The sequence below is a fragment of the Octodon degus genome, unplaced genomic scaffold (assembly GCF_000260255.1).
Source record: "Octodon degus isolate 3935 unplaced genomic scaffold, OctDeg1.0 scaffold00023, whole genome shotgun sequence".
Taxonomy (NCBI): domain Eukaryota; kingdom Metazoa; phylum Chordata; class Mammalia; order Rodentia; family Octodontidae; genus Octodon; species Octodon degus.
The window spans coordinates 6,790,495-6,807,445 of record NW_004524599.1 but is presented as its reverse complement, the minus strand read 5'-3'; the positions used below and the strand labels follow the sequence as shown (position 1 = coordinate 6,807,445).

General features: G+C 42.0%; 1 protein-coding gene across 2 annotated transcripts in view; it reads left to right on the top strand.

The window, feature by feature from the left end:
* The first annotated feature begins 14,398 nt into the window (after positions 1-14,398).
* The window catches only part of Hivep1 (human immunodeficiency virus type I enhancer binding protein 1), a 163,795-nt gene continuing 161,242 nt past the window's right edge, over positions 14,399-16,951 (top strand). For both annotated transcript variants that reach the window (XM_023712080.1, XM_023712078.1), the window contains exon 1: positions 14,399-14,491. The gene's annotated coding sequence lies outside the window, so the exon portion shown is untranslated. The remainder of the gene's footprint in view (positions 14,492-16,951) is intronic.

Below are 16,951 nucleotides of genomic sequence, written 5' to 3'. Positions count from 1 at the left end.
TCAGATATTTGGTTTGGAAGCTTAGGCTTCTAGCAGTCTGGGAGAGAGGGGTAGTTAAATGCATGGGAAATTTCATCAGTATGCTAAGACTTTATAGGGTTAGCAGATTTCAGTTTCAACTGTCAGCAATAAGGCAGTTATTAAGGGAACATCACTGGGCAGGAGCACTGTTTTTATAGTATGTAGCTTCTACTGGAAGATCAGAGAAAGTGTATGACCTCAGTGTAATCATGCATAGCACAGAGATAATTGGACCAGGAGCCAGACATGGTGGTGCATGCCTGTAATTCCCAGCATTCCAAGCGGCGGAGGCAGGAGGATTATAAATTCAAACTCAGCCTGGGAAATTTGTTAGTTTTGTGAAAGACCCTAGCTCAAAATAAAATAAATAAATAAAATTAAAATTGAAGAACAAGGGTAAGGGTATGGCTCAGTGCAAAGGCCCTGGGTTCAAACCCTAGCCTTGGGCGGGGGGAGGGCTGGGTCAAGGAATTACCGGCTCATGGCACTGAGGCTGCTCTTTCTGCAGCCGGCTATACAATCAATTGACCGGACAGAATTTTCGTGAATTTGTTTCTAAGAGACAGCTAGTGCTGAATCCTATTTGGATACTGGCAGCCTTCAGGAACCTCAGAGAAAAAAGGACGATCGGTGAAGATGTCATATGTGATGACATATAATCATTGTCATTACAAATTTTTTATTAGCAATAAGAAATGATAAATACTAATGACTTACTGTATCAGGATAGCAAGACTAAAGAACTCATCCAAAGGACATCAGCTGAATTTTAGGGAAAGGGGTAATTCGGATAAGAAGAGACTCTGTTGAGGGCTGGGAGGGGGTGGGAGCTGTTTCCACATGGAGATGGGAGTTGAGGCAGGAAATCAGAGCCAGCAGGCCTTCTGTGTAGGAGGCTACAAGAAGGCAGAGTGAACGCCAAACTGAGAGTACTATAAGAAAGTCTCAGGGTCAGCGAGATAGCTCCGCAGACTAAGCGCCTCGCGCCCCCCCCATGCTCCGCTGGCCCCACCCCCGGGGCGCACAATCGAAGCATGGTGGCACATGCCTGTAATCTCAGCTCTGGGGAGGGTGAAAACAGGGGGATCACCACGAGTCTGAGCTGCACAGTGAGACCCTATACCAAATGCATTTTAAAAAACGAAAAAAAAAAAAAAAAAAAAAAAGAAAGAAAAGAAAAGAAAAAGAAAAAGAAAAAAAGAAAGTCTCCAAGGCTGGGTCTCCCTGTCCCTTTTGTTGAAGTCCTGGTGTTAATCTCCAAGTTTCCTAAGATTCCTCCTGCCAGTCTTAAAATTCTGTACAACTTGGAACAAACCACTACAGTATTTAAAATCATTAAAGAGAGTTGCACTTGTAGTTTCATTTTTACGGCAAATTGTCAGTCATATTTTTGCTTTATTTAACATCAAGACCTTGTTTTGGAATTTGATAGCTAATTATAACACTAAAACTGCAGAAAAATGATTTATTTACAGCAATATTTTTTGACAGGAGCTCTTGGAAGTCCATGTGTAAACAAAACAGAGACTTCATGCGTTAATATATGTATAGTAGGAATGTGGAAGATACGCCGTGGGGATCTGACCTGTGCGATTCAGTGCAGCTTTATAACCAAGAGTATAAGCTCCAGGAATCTGTGCTTTGAAATTCCAAAAACAACAACCAAAAAGATTTGTTTTTAAAAAAGAAATTTGATTCTGTAAACATAAAAATGAGAGGAATTAAGTTTATTTGCTATATATGTGATCATTTGCTTACACTAAAAAAAGGAGTTTTAAGAGATTGTTAACCATCTTCAGTTTTTGTGGCATAAGAATAAAATCAGGAAAACGTGCAACTTCCAAGTTACCCTGAGAAAGACGGAGGCCCACTTGTGTGCCTAATGATGTAATGATCTTCCATGATCGCAGTAAGCTATGAGACCATAAAAATATATTCCAGCATTCTTCACTACAAATAATGTTAAATTTAAAAAATATTTTTGGGCTGGAGAGATAGCTCAGGAGAATAAGCGCTTCCCTGGCAAGCTCAAGGGCCTGAGTTCAATCCCCAGTTCAAAAAAAAAAAAAAAAAAAGAAAAGGAAAGGAAAAAAGTTAAAAAAAAAAAAAAAAAAAAAAATATGATGGCATTTCTGATACTTCTGACAGTTTAAGTCTACATTTAAATTCAGCCTGTTTATGGTTCAGCTACACAAATGATCACCACAGTGATATTCTCCAGAGACCCTGTCGAGGTATATAAAGTATCACAAACTCATGTAAATTAAAATAAAATATGGTATAATTCTGCATGGTCCCTACCTCCTTTGGGAACTCTCCCCCTTTCTCAGTAGACTGGCAGATCAATTATTAAAGAATCTCAATTCTAGTGTCATCATTTCACATCAAAACGCAGGCTATTGATTTTTCTTATTTCTTCCCTCATTATGCCTGACCCTGTCCAAAAAGAGCTGAAAAACTGTCTACCATTATGTGAAGAATAAGAGTAATAGAAAATCTGTAATGTTTGGAAATTCTATGCATGAAAACAAATGGGTTAGCCAACATGTAATAGTGAAAAGGCAAATTTCTAGATTACATAACATGGCATTTAATTCAGACACGAGTAAAATATCACACAAATGAGGTGGACTCATTTTTTTAAAAAAAATCAGACATATACTTTTTCTATCCTACCCTAAAGCATATTTACAGCTGCTGGCAGAGGAGTACAGGTAATTGCCTCCAGGTGTTAGCCTGCAGGAAGTCATTGAAATTCAGCGCTAGTAATGGCTGTTTTCTCAGCAGCAAAATCCAACCTGCAGGAACCTCGCAGGCACAGGTACATCTCAAAATAGTGACGCCAGCCAGCTGAAGGGCCTGGACCCAGAATGCCCACTTTAACAAGCTGCAATTAAATACAAGAAGGACACGTTAATTAATTATTAACAAAATTTTAAGGCTGGAACAATGTTCTGTCTTATAAAAACTTTTGTTTTTATTTCTCTTGGGGAAGGCCTAAATTATAAGAATAATTACACTTTCCTTATAGGTCTGCTCTCCCAGAAGCTCATGTTTGAAAATAATGTATTATTAAACAATACCCAGCTCTTTTTTTCCACTGTGAATGGATACTCTGGGACATTTAATTAAAGGTGGCAGATGAACCCTTAGCCTTTAGCTCAATTCTATCCATCAAGTAACAATAAGGTTTTTTGAAAGGCATAAACCTACAAAGACAAAATAAACAAGAATGGAGGCAGTAGCAATAAAATTGAGAAGCTAGGAACAGATCTGAGAAAACTGAGTCCTTAGGCAACTGCAGGGAAGCTGAGAAGTAGCTTGATTCTTTTAGAAAATGTGAAATGAATCCAGGATTGGGCATCATCAGTGCCTCTAGAAGTCCTGTGACAGGTGGGGCTATAGACAAAGAAGCACCTGCACCTCAGTACTCCCTTTCTCACTTCATTTAAAGGTCAAGTATTTGCCCTGTGTCCCAAGAAAGCTCTGAGAGATTTATTTCTTTATGACAGACAGCCAAAAGATACAGTACTAAAATCAGAAGGGGTAAACCTACATGTTAAGTGCTTAAACTCCTAGCATTTCTTGACCTTTTCTAGTCTGAATGCTGGTTGCTATGTGTATAAAACACACACACACACAACACACACCAGGACTAGGGATTTGGCTCAGCGGTAGAATGCTTGCCTAGCAAGCTGGAATTCCTGGGTTCGGTCCTCAGCACCAAAAAGAAAAAATAAACCTCCCCTAAAAAACAATTCAACCAAAAAAATACAGTAAAAACAACAACAACACACACACACACACACACACACACGCTGGGCAAACGAGTATAAATTTTCTCTAGGGAATCTCTGACCCACCTATGAGAAAGATACGATAACTTCAAAGACTCCAGAAAGAAAGGACAGCTGAAGCACTATATAGTGAAAAATTATAGAAACTAGCTACTACACTACTAACCAGCTTTTACTGTGACAAAAAGGAGACGTTAGAAAAAGTAGGTGATAGGGCCTTCCAAGTAGCTCAGCAGGTTAAAGCACCTACAAGCAGGTGCAGGGGCCAGGGTCTGATGCCCGGGCCTGCCATGCTGGCCCAACCCTGGGGGCGCATTGAGACAGCAATTGAGAATGGGAGTGGTGGCACACACCTGTAATCCCAGCTCTTGAGAGGCTGTAAATAGGCGATCAGTATGAGTCCAATCTAGTAATGAGACCCTGAACACCCTGCAGACCCTTCCCTAAAATACAATATAGCAATGTTGGGTAAAGAGAGTTACTAGATGCTAAAAGTAGATGGTGGAAGTGAGAAATGCACTATGAAGAATTGGAAGATAGATGAGATGAACTCTCCCTCACAGAGAACAATAACCCTGATATAATGAGCAGAAGAGAAGAGCATGAAGGAGACAGCCAAGAGCGCCAACATCTGCCTGACAGGACTTCCTCAAATAGTGAACTCATAGAGAAAGAAGATCATCAAAATGATTTTTTTCTCCAAATGGAACATGATTTTTTAGATCAAAATAAACAAGATACAATCCAGCTGCAGAGACAATAAACACCAACAGTCAGATACATCATTGTAAAGTTTCAGAACCTTGGGCTAACAAGCTTATGTTTTGAGCTTCTAGAAGGAGACATTACTCAACAAAAACCAACATTCAGAGTAGCATAAAGCTTCTCATAGCAATGCTGGAAACTACAAGAGACAGTAAACTTGATATCTTCAAAATTCTGTGGAAAAATACTTTCCACCCTAGAATTCTCTATCCAAGCAAACTATAAATTAAATGTGAAGCTGGAACATGCATTCTCAGACATATAAAATTAAGTCCTCCCAAAATTCGGGGATAAACCCAAAAACAGAAGGCTTGGGACTCAAGACAGGTCTCATGTGGGAACAGAAGGCAATCCCCAAGATGGTGAGCAAAGGATCTTGTGAAAACTGGTGAGTCAGACCTAGGGTGTGACTGGAGAACAGAGATCAAAGGCTCTAGGAGAAAGCGCCTTGATAAGATGTAAGTATTACTTTATGGGATGCATTTGAATGTAGCAAGATGTTTATCTATCTTAGATTGAATTAACAAATATAGAGCTGTTCAAGCAAACACACAAATGATTAGTTTCTTCAGAGAGAGAGAGAGAGAGAGAGAGAGAGAGAGAGAGAGAGAGAGAGAGAATAATCACGGTATATTCCATGGGTTAGTCATGAATTTTGTTCAAAATAATGTCCCTGGTCATGGTGAGAATATACCTGTGAATGCTGACCACTGAACAGATCAAAATTATGCTCCACACAAAGCATACAGGATGAGGAACACTAACCATGGGTGCTGGGGACAAAGGGAGTGACCATGAAAGAGAGCTAAAGTTTTCTGTTCTAGAGAAGACAACAGGCATGGTCTAGAGTTGAAAAGCCAAAACTGGCAGCATTTTTGTCATCTATAAATACAAGTATTCAACAAATAGCTAAAAGGAGTGGAAAATATGTGCATTAGGGAACGGGAAAAGGAGAGTGTGAAGATGTTAAGAAATAGCTTTTGTAACACATCTGGCCACCACATAACCCTTTATGCTTTCAATCCTGTCCTGAGGATAGGAACTGTGCCAGGCACTGGTGTTGGTGTCGAGTGTTGTTCTTCTCCAAAGTGAAGCATCAGAGTTGACCTCCAGTAAAGGAAGATACAGCGACAGCAAAGTACTGAAGTTTGGAAAGATTTGCAACAAAACAAGAAATTGGCTCTTGGAGAAGAGAAAGGCTATCTGGATTCAACTGGGAGTAAGATACGTAAATTGGGGGTCAGGTAGATGGCTCAGTGGAATAAGCACTTCCCTGGCAAGCGCAAGGGCCTGAGTTCAATCCCTAGTTGCGGAAAAAAAAAAGAAAGAAAAAGAAAGATATGTAAATTGAAGTAGTGTGCTCTATGTTTGAAGACATCATAGGGCAAAATTCAGAGGTGGCAACAGTCTTATATATAGGCACTGGGACGTAGCTCAGTGACCCAGCGCCTGCTGGTAATGGGTACATACAGTACAACATGGATAAGAACTCACAGGGTTTCTAAAAAGATACATAGACTTTACTTTTTAGAGCAGTTCTAGGCCTGCAGAACTGCAGCTTCTCATACACTCTTTTCTTCCAACTCTCATTTTTCTCTTTACTGACATTTTTCCTTTGGTGTGGCACAGTTGTTATAACTGCTGTACCAAGATTGATCGATCCATTATCATTAACTAAAGTCAGTAGTTGATATCTGTGTTCACTGCATTCTTGCAGAACTTTACAAGAACCACTGCTTTTAGTCTATTATTTAATTATATCATTTAAAAACTAAGTGAATTTATTAATTTATAAGTTACCAAGCACATTTTCAAGATTTTCGCTCTGTGGTTCTGTGGTAGCTAGGATTTCAAGGTGATCACCAAAAAGACCAGTTTTGCATTTTTGTACCACCTTTAGAAAATTGTCCAATCAGTAGACTCAGATCCTATCTTACTATTCCCTCAAAAAATAACATGTCCTAAATTTTAATTTTTACTGAAATGAAAGGCCTGGGGAAATGAACTTTTGGGGTATAACAAAATTACATAGCACAGAAGAAGAGGATGCACACAGAGATTGATTTTTGCTTTCAAAACTATAGTTTACAGTAAATTGAAGTACAACATCAGACATGTTACCTCAAGTTGAAAACACCATCTGCATTTGGCACTGAAGACTGGCAAAGGCTTGTCTAGATTAGAAATACTATGTGGTTTTTGCCACACCATCTCAAGTGGGTCCTAATGAGAAGAGCAAGAATAGAGATGCCTATAGTAGGAGAATGGATTAAATAAAGCCTAAAACAATGCAGCCTATGTGTAAAATTTCATTATGACAAAGCATTTGATCAGAAAACTTGTCAGTCTTTGATGTGGAACCAACAAACCATAGATTCTTCAACCTGGCATGAATTTCAGTGAACTACTCCAACACTGTCACTGTAGAGGTAGTAGTTAAAGCCCAGTGAGATGCCAACTTTATTGAAGTGCTTATTCCACTGAGCCATCTCTCTGGCCCCTCAGCTTGGTGTTATTGTGAGGTGGCAAAACCTTTAAGAGGTGGGGCCTAGAGGGAGAAAGTTAGGTTATTGGAGGCATGGTCTACAGGTGATTGTGGTACTTTAGAATCTTCTTTGTTCTCACCCTGTTTCTTGGCTGCCCTGAATTAAACAGTCTGCTCTGCTATGTGCTCCTTGCCAAGATGTTCTATTTTGTCACGGCCTTGCGGCAATAGGGTCAGTTGGTCATGGACTGAAACTTCCAAACTATGAACCAAAGGAAACTTTCTTCTTAGTAAGCTCATTATCTCAGGTATTTGTTATAGTAACAGAAAGCCGACTGACACAGTTACCTGAGAGAATAATTTTATAATAACTTTCTCATAGAGTTGTCATTGGAATGCACAATTCAAGTAAAACTTAGAGAATGGGTAGGACGTAAACACATTTTATCATTAGGTCCTTGGTGATCATAAAATTTTTCTTTTTCATTTTTTATGTATTTGGTAATAATACAAAATTTAAAGATAGGCATTCAGTGTAAAGGAAATGAGCAAAATAAGAATGTGGAAGAAGGAAGGAAAAAATCAAATTGACTGCAGGAACAATGGATGGTCAATTTAGCTGAATTGGAAGCCTCATTTAGAGAAGCAGCTGAAGAAAGTAGTGGAAATGATCACCAGAATCACACTCAGGATCAAATACTATGTGCTAAAGAGTATGAATTTGTAGTTAGAGGGAAGCTGCCTGGTTTCTCAATAAGGGAGTTACAAGACCAATGCATGACTTTTGGAGGTAATTAGGATGGTATGCCCAGTGACAAGAAGCCAGTGTGTTCAGACTCGAGTTCTTTGCAAAATTATTTCACAGTAGACAATTGCATTCTCTCCCTAGACACCTACAGATGTTAATACATTGGCTGTGGAGTACTACTGGAATAATCTACTATTAAGTCACTTTATGAAATACAATATGGGGTGTTTTCACTTTTCGTGTTTGCAGTCTTTTGAAGAATGAAGAATGGACTTTAAAAAAAAAACACTGGACCTGTTGAGATCTTCCAAATGTGAGAACAAATCAAGAATTGTAATAGAGAAAACAGGCAGGAAGATATTGGTTAAGTAGGATTCAAAAATGCTATTAGAAATAATGTTAGAATCATGGGTGCCACAATTGTAGAAAAGAAATTCTGATTTTAATTAGAGAATTAATTTGATTCAAGAAACCAGGTGTTGGAGCAACACTAGAAAAATTGTATTCTTTTCATCCAAAGAATTTGAAGCACTTGTAAATATTAAATGAAAAAGTTACTGTAAGCGAATTTAAAAGGACAAGTGTCCAATTCACTATCTTCATATAACCTAAACTAATGTGTTTCTGGGTTTATGAATAAGCCGTTCACTTCAGATTACGAAACAAAGAAGGGCTGGAGGTCTATGGTAGCATATTAGCCTGGAGTGCACATGGGAGGCTCTGGGTTCAATCGACCTATCAAAAAGAAAAATATTTCTAATCATGGTGTAAGTAAAGAAAGAAAGGTGAACACAAAAAAGAGACATAAAAAAACAAAATAAAGAAGCTCGTAACAATGTCTTATAAAACTATATCAAGGATCTGTAGTAGGAAGGCCTAAAGGACATTAGTAAAAGCTAGAAAGTCTTCACCAGCAGGTAAAGGATGTTCCAGCAGTCCTAAGGATCTGCACTGAAGCCAGGAAGTGATGCTCACGGTAAGGATCAGGTTCCCAGGAAAAGAACCGCAGCCATTATCAGTGACAGGGAGGACTCAGGCTCCTCCAGTGATGAGAAAAGTTGAGCTCATAACAGGAAGGCCAGTGTGACAAGCTTCTTCAGGAGAACCAATAGGACACTGGCTTCCTATCTAGTTCTCTTCTCATGTGCTGACAACAGTCTTCAGGTGGACCTTCCACACCCAGCGCCAGTTCAGCTGAGCGTTATAAATTGACCATTAGTTAATCCACCACATATCTCTTATCACTATGTGAGTTGTAGCTGAGTTGGAATTTTTCCATGATAAAAACTAACTTTTTTCTTCTTTTGTTTTATTTCTTTCATCTGTCCTCTCTTTCTTGAACCTTTAGTCTAACCTAGCAGAATGATTTTTTTTGAGTCAACTGCTATCTAACTGGTTGATATTGTATTATAATTCTCAATATTGCCATATATTTAGACTCCTGGAAAAAAGTCAAGCAAGCTTCAAGGAGATTTTAATAACAGGAAATTCATATTGTTCAACATATGCTAATATTTCTGCAGCATCCCAGAACTTCTCATTTAAGTATCTCTAATCTTACTCTGGCTTTCTTTGAATTTGTGAGAGAAGACATAAACATTTTGTTTCTGATTTATGGCAAAATAGTAGGTTGGCCTTTTGGGAAAGGAATCATAGGCTACTGTCATAAAACAACTTATGTATGGAAACTTTTTGGAATAGTAATTGCGTTGGAATACGCTTTTTTAAAATAACAAAATAAGAAATTTCTTAAGAAATCTCATTAGAGACTTAAATGAAAAATTTATGTGTTTGTGTCAAATGCACACAGGATCATCAATTCCTCCAAAAAATGATATAACCAAAAGAAGTGGGTATTGGACAGTAGGAAAAAGATTGCGGGGGCTGGGATCTAGCTCAGCAGTAGAATGCCTGGCTAGCAAGCTGGAAGCCTTGGGTTCAGTCCTTAGCACCGAAACCAAAAAAAAAAAACCTCAACTAAAAAACAGACAAGAAAGAAAGAGAGAGAGAGAGAGAGAGAGAGAGAGAGAGAGAAGGAAGGAAGATTGTGGAAGAAAATTCATCAGCCAACTACTCTCTTCCAAATCAAATCAATGAGAACTGTGCTTTATGAAGTGTACAAATAGAAGAGGAAGCTCTATTTCAGCAACGTCTGATTTGGTTTTCTGGAATTCACTCTGTTTTGTTAGGGGAGGAGTGGACTATGGAACTTTCTAAGAGAACGTGGTTACGAAACTGTTGTGACCAGAGCTCAGGAGGGGAACTGTTTTGACTCTCTTGTTAGTATGTGAGACATGCAGTTTTGCAACCAGAAGGTTCCACAGCAGTTGGGAACGACAGCTGCAGGAGTCTCCCGCGAAGACAAATGTGTGTGTCCTGCTACTCTTGCTCTGAGCACTACATACCCTGACCGTGCCAGGATTTTCTGCTTGCATCAATATTTTTCATAATTACCAACTCTCATGTGTGTAACCCATTAATAGCAAGAAAACAATCTTACAAATAATATCTGACTGTCTTTACGTTAGACAGCCATCTGGCTGATAGGCACCAGACACTGCACATGCGCGCGCGCGCACACACACACACACACACACACAGAGAGCCTTCCTCAGATGCCTTCTTAGAACCCTTGTTTCATTTTCAATTATCTGCCATGAATCAAGCTCCGCCTCATCTTGCAAAAATTAAAATAGCTGAAAATTAAAAAGGATTTGAAACATGTTTAAGCTTACCATGAGCTATTATTGCTAATACTAGTGGCTGATGATTGCTTTCTAGGTGTCTGCTTCTTCCTTCTATTTGTGAATTTATAGGATGCTCATTTTCCTTAGCGTTTGTAAGGTCTCTTGCATCTATTGTCATCTCAGCTTTTTCCAAGTAGGACTTTGACTGCAGCGTCTTGGGTTCTTCTATATGAATCTCCATTGACATCTTTAGCATAATGGGAATGACCACAATATAAATGGCAATAAATTCAAAGTTACGTTCATAAGTTTATAATCACAGGCATGTATGAATAGGAAATTAGACAAAACAGTGCAACATAGTACAACAGAGACTTTAGAGCAAGGAAAATCTGATGATTTGAGTTGTTTGCCAGAGACAATTCTGTTGTAAACTTTGATTCAATGAGCAGGCACCTGGGAAATGTGTCTAAGCGCCCAGCAATTTATTTACAAAGTTGGAAACTGGTATGTTTGGGCTTTGGTGAGGCTTGAGGAAACTAGAGTTTCTTAGCGTGGGAGTCTAGCCCATGGGTGTGTTCTCTTCAGGGCAGTAGGAGTATTTCTGAGTACTTGTTTTTTCCTCTCCATTCCTAAGAATATGCTTGCTCTTCACACTCTAATTCAATAATTATAACAACCCAGAAAAAAAGGGCAAAGAATGTAGGTTGAATTAGACAGGATCACCTGTACACAACTTTCTTATAACACACTTTTTAACCCTTACTCTGCCATGCTTTTAAAAATGTTATAGTCATATACACCTTTTCTTTGTTCACACAAAACACTCAAGTCACAAAACTTCTGTCAAAAGGCCTGCAGAGAAGTCTCTTTTTGATGCACAAATGAACATTGACGGTAAACAAAAGGCAACACAATTCCTGGTGAGAATGTGGGAGGGCATAACTGCAAAAGGATTTAGGAACAAGAGCTAGCTAGAAATATGGGGACTAGGCAGGGAGTTCCCTAGTCAAGTTCTGCTTTTTAAAAAATTATTCCTAGTCAAGCTCTGGCTTTATTCACAGCACAGTAGCTCTCTATACCAAAGATAACTTTTCATAAGAGATTGGAGAACTTTTACTAGAAGAGCAAAGTACACAATATTTCAAAAGTTATTTAGGAGGAATTCTTCCTGGACATAAAAAGGACTAGAATGAATCCCTTTGGTTTTTTCCAAGTACCTTACAAGCTTGCTTTCTAGATTAACATGAATTCCATTTCCAATTCTATGTAGAAAGACTACTGGTGGGCTGGGGTGATGGCTCCGTAGAAAAAGTGCTTCCCTGGCAAGAGCAAGGGCCTGAGTTCAATCCCCAGTTCCGCAAAAAAAAAAAAAAAAAAAAAAAAAAAAAAAGACAAACTAGACTACTGGTGTCTGTGGGAGAGTGACACATGTCCTGACCTCCTGCATAGGCAAAGCCCTAACCCTTAACCCGCAATGTGACTGTCTCCAGAAATAAATGTTTTGTTGAGCAATTAAGTCCCAATCATGGGATATGTATCTGTAATCTGCAATAGCAACTATGGTGGAGTCTGATGCAGGAGAACCCCAACTTTGTGACTGGACTGGCTAATTCAGCGAGACCCTGTCTCAGAAATAAAGTAAAAAGATCTGGGGTTGCAGGCTACTGGTAGAACACATGACTAGCAGTAAAAGGCCTTGGGTTCAAGCCTAAGTATTAAAAAATATAAAGCTTTAAGTGAGATCACAAGGTAGAGCCCTGATCCTAGAGGATTAGTGCCCTTTTAAGAGGAGATGCCACTTGTTTCTGTATCAGTAGATCAGGGATATATTTGGGTTACCTTTGTAGAATGCTGTTTGTCCCTTGTTAGTGTTCTGCAGGATGTTACTGGCGGACATTGGTTATCAGGAATTCTTTAGAGAATTTCAGGTATCACTTGTTCAGTCACACCTGGTCTTCTGCCCAGCACTTAGCAGGTAGTGTGCCAAATAAACCCCCTAAACCCCCTTCCTCACCACTGAATTGTTTTTCAAACGAAGCTGGAGATTGCGCTCTCTTTAATAATATTCTGTAAGATTAACACTATTCACATTGCCATAGATGTGAATTAAATCACCGTCTTAAAACTAAACATAGCTAAACTCAAGCACATTTTCTTGTCTTCCTCTGAAGCATCAAAATATCCCAACATCTCCATTTTCATAATGTAGCTAGCTACTTCTAAATTCCTTTTTATTTTGCTCCACACACGTGGCATATAATAAAATAGAACCTGTGTTCCACAAAAGATAAGCCTTTAGCTTTAAGGACCTGACTTGCCTCCAGATTTCAGTTATGGACCCACCACTGACTGGCTCTGTGAATTGTAGCATCTCGCCTGGCAGTTTAGAAATGGTAGATAATTTTAGTTTCTGTTTCTTCATGTGTGTTGGGGCATCTGAGGAGGACCGTCCGATTAGAAAGCAGAGCTTAGTCAGCTGTTGGTCACTATGCCCACTGGTGTCACCACCAGGACAAGTTCAAGTCCCACTGTGATGTGTAGCCAGCTTCCCTGTCTATCCTAAATTCACCAGGGACAATACCTTTCCTCAAAGAGCCGTCCCAAAACGGCTACCGAGGGAGGCATCAGTGTTCATCCTTTCCAAGAGGGCCTGTTTATCTGCATAGTTCATTTCTACTACAGAACCCATCTTTCTCCACTTCCCACATGTATCTCTTGGCACCGAGTAGCTAAAAGCTTCCCTTCACCCTGAAAAGTGTCCTGGGGTCCCACTTGCTGGTATTTTCCGCTCTAGGCAGGAATGCCAACACACAGAGGATCTGTTTTCACCTTGAAGCTGTTCCCTGTTCTTAGATCACCGCTCAGCCTGAACTTGGCTTCCAGATCCCACTGTGGATTCAGCCCGAGGATGGGAACTTTCTCTGATATTCCTGTCATCTGCCCAACCAGAAACCTTTCAGCAATCGTGTAAATAACTCTGTCTAACTTTAATTGGCTCTATTTATAAGCTTCTCTGTGTACTTTTTCCCTCCAGGTATTTTTTTTTTCCCCTGTGTTTATCCTGTCTCTATTAATTTGTAAATTCCCAGAGGGTAAGGCCTGTACACAGGCTGGTGTTGTAAAATGGATTTGGAGCAAGAGTGATTAGGGGACAGTACCGTCCGTCCTGGGTTTTTATTTTTATTTTTTATTACTATCCTATTTTTGTTTCAAGCATCTTTCGTTAATACTTTGTTAGTGATAGTCCTGAGACTGGTCATATAAATATGTAACCCGCTTGCCCTCGTGCCAAAATAAACAAGGTAAAATCAACAATTACAAGCTTTCCATAATGTGAGCAGAAAGGTGTGTGGGTGCAATGGTAACGTGTTATAAAAAGTTTATTGTCTTCAGCGGTACATTCTCATCTCTTTTCTTCCCAAGCAGTAAATACCATTTACTTAGAAATCCGACCCAAGCTTCAGAAAACACCCACTAACAGGGCCTTACAAGTTTGTACTACGAATGGGGGTGACTCTTAATTTCGGAGGCCTCCTTCCAGGTGTTTAACTAAAACAGCAGAGGAGGGGTCTTCCCAAGATCACTGACAGGTGGAGCTCACCTTTCAGACCAGGTAAGAGAGGGGAGCACAAATGTCACTTGTTCACCGCAGGGTTAGGAGTGGGGATCCTTGCCCGATCACCTGCTTCCCCAGCTCCGAGCTGAGCAGGGACGTCCGCGTGTCACCCCGGGCAGGCGCGGAGCCCACGGTCTAAACCCAGGCAGGCGGGCGGTGTGCAGATAACATCAAAGCCCCAGGCAGGGACGGGCTGGGGGTGGGGGCGGGAAGGGCAGAAGCGGCCCAGGGCATGAAGCGCCTCCCCCTAGCATTTCCTCTCACGCCCACTTCCAACCTAGGAGGCTTTTGGTTTCTGCTTTTGTTGTTTTTAAAATTAAAAGTTAAAACCCAGGAAGCAATTGGATCTGACTTTGGCAATGCAGTTGGGTAAGTTTTTTTTTTTCCCACTTCTCTCTCGGTTCTTTTGTCTGGCACCTGGCTGGGGAAGAGCCCGGGTAAAGGGCAGAGTTGGCAGAGCGTGCTGGGAAGGTTTTGTCACCGGGTCGCCCCGAGGAGGGGGAGGGGAGGGGCAGGACGGAGGGGGAGGGGCAGGAGAGGGGGAGGGAAGGGGATCCGGCCGGTGCAAGGGAAAGCCCGGAGCGCGCAGACAGCCGGGAGGAGGGCCGGGCGCCTTGACCGTGACCCGGCGGCGGCTGCGGCGGCGGCGGCGGCGGCTGCTGCTGCGGCGGCCGGAGGAAACTCTGGGATCTGCGCGTGGTGCTGGTGGCCGCGATCGCGGTACCGACCGAGCTAAGGGGAGCCGGGCGTCGGAACTAGTGCGGGGGCGCGACGCGCGTGGACGTGGGCGCTCCTCAAACTGCTCAGCGAGGACTGAGCATAGAGCCTGGCGGTGACCTGACTTTCAACCCACGCTCCCCGGGGCGCCGGCGTCCGCACTGCCCGGCGGGCGAGGTGGCCGGGATCCTGTCTGTGTTGAAGAGAGCTGTCATCCACTCCCTCCGAGTGCCAGGACCTCTGGCAGCCCAAACCGCACCTTTCCTTCGCATCCTTCCTGCGGATCCACGAATCCACCCCACCTCACCCCGTTCATTTGACGTAGGTTGAGAACCAGTGTTGAATTCGCCCCAAACAAGCCCAAACAAGTACTTAAAAACCTAGCAGCGTCTTCCTTGCATTTCGGTATCTGGGAAGTCAGAATCCTAGGCGATGAAATTCAGGGAATTAAAAGACTTTACTAGGAGAGTTTGTGTTGTGTAGATTTGAAAAGAGAAGTTTAATATTAGTTTGTTGCTCCAGAAAGCAAATTAGAATGACAAAATTAATCTGTTATAATTCAAAATTGCAGGTATATTTGGTCGAAAAGCCTGCAAAATGCTGGATCCTAGATAAATGTTGTGTTCGCTTATTTCTGTTGTGCTCAGCTATAGAGTAAAAAGGGATTCATGCAGTTAGCATATTTGACTTCCTATGTGACACAAACTCAATTTATTACTAAGGTAGATTCCTCCTGATAGATTATTAGTTATACTTTCCTATTTAATTGAGTGTTTATTTTTATTCAAACAACCCAGTTAGGGAGTTAGATTACTTTTTGTGACTGCAAACCTATCGTTTCATTTTCTAAGAGATCATTATATCATACTGAAAATTGAAAGTTGCATTATTTAATTGAAAGGTTAAATTTGCTGCTGGATGGATTTGCCCCCTATAACCGAATTGACTTTTGGGTAGGCACATTTTTCCTTTTGTATGACATTATTTTTGGCTTTAAACTCGCCATTCCTGAGTATTCCATTTTTAATCATTCCCTTTCCGGGGCTTTGAGTTTTTCTTAGCTCAATTGAACTAACGCTAGGATTTCCTCAGGGGAATTTTGGGGTCAACCCTAGCTGGAAAGACCTGGCCAGCTTTGTGGAAGCCCAGGGGAACAAAGCGCTACAAGTTTGCACAGATGGCCAGCTGTCTGAGTGGGTGTAAGGGCGTATAGCATTTTTATTCCTTAAAAGGCGAAAGCGGCTTGGTTTTATAAAAATTTTTATTTTTTGCCATTAAAATTTTTGTTTCACTTTATCCTCTCCCCACCCCTAAGCTGCCTGCAGTGATTTTTGCTGCTTTTTTAGGTGTGCATGTGGAACCTGCGAATCCCAAACTGCTACCATTCTCGAGGTGTAATCTCAAAAAGCACCTTCTACAACAGGGTCGACGTCTTTTCCATATCTTTCCACTCGCTTCTTCCTCTTGCTTTTTGGCAGCCCAGGTCAAACTCTGGTCTAAGTGGCAGCTCGCACTTTTCCCCGCGCCGCAGTACTCTCCTGGGTCAGCCGGCTGTCAGGCAGGCGACGGGGGCGGGCAAGTGCGCGCGCAGCTCGGGCCCTGGGAAGCGCCCGCGGGCCGTGGCGCGGCCTCCGGAGTAGCCTCGGCTTTCCCGGCTCTTTCGGGAGGACGCCGGTTGTCTGCCACCACGCAGCAGCGGCTTCGGCTCCGGGTTTAGAACCCGTCCCCCCTATGCCCTCCCGGCCGCCGCCCCGCCCCCACCGCTCCAGGTTTTTCAAAGTTGTTTTTCAAAGTTAATGAGTTTCAAGTTTCGCCCTGATTTAGCCCTTCCCTCTCTGCACGGCTGAGGAAACCCCCTTGGGGTCCCCCATCCTCCCCTCCGCCCGGTGGCTCCCTGCACCCCGTCGGCCTGGCGAGGGGCGGGGCTGGGAGACCCCATGACGTCACCAAGCCGGCCCACATCCTGCTCCGGAAAGTGCGGGCCGCTGAGGAGAAACTCCGGCCCCGCCCCTCCGCGGCCAACCGCCCCCGACCGCGCGACCCGGTCGGGCCTCCCCAGGCCGCGTGACTGCTGCGTCCGCCCCTCCAGGCGCGACTGCCCGGGACGGCGCC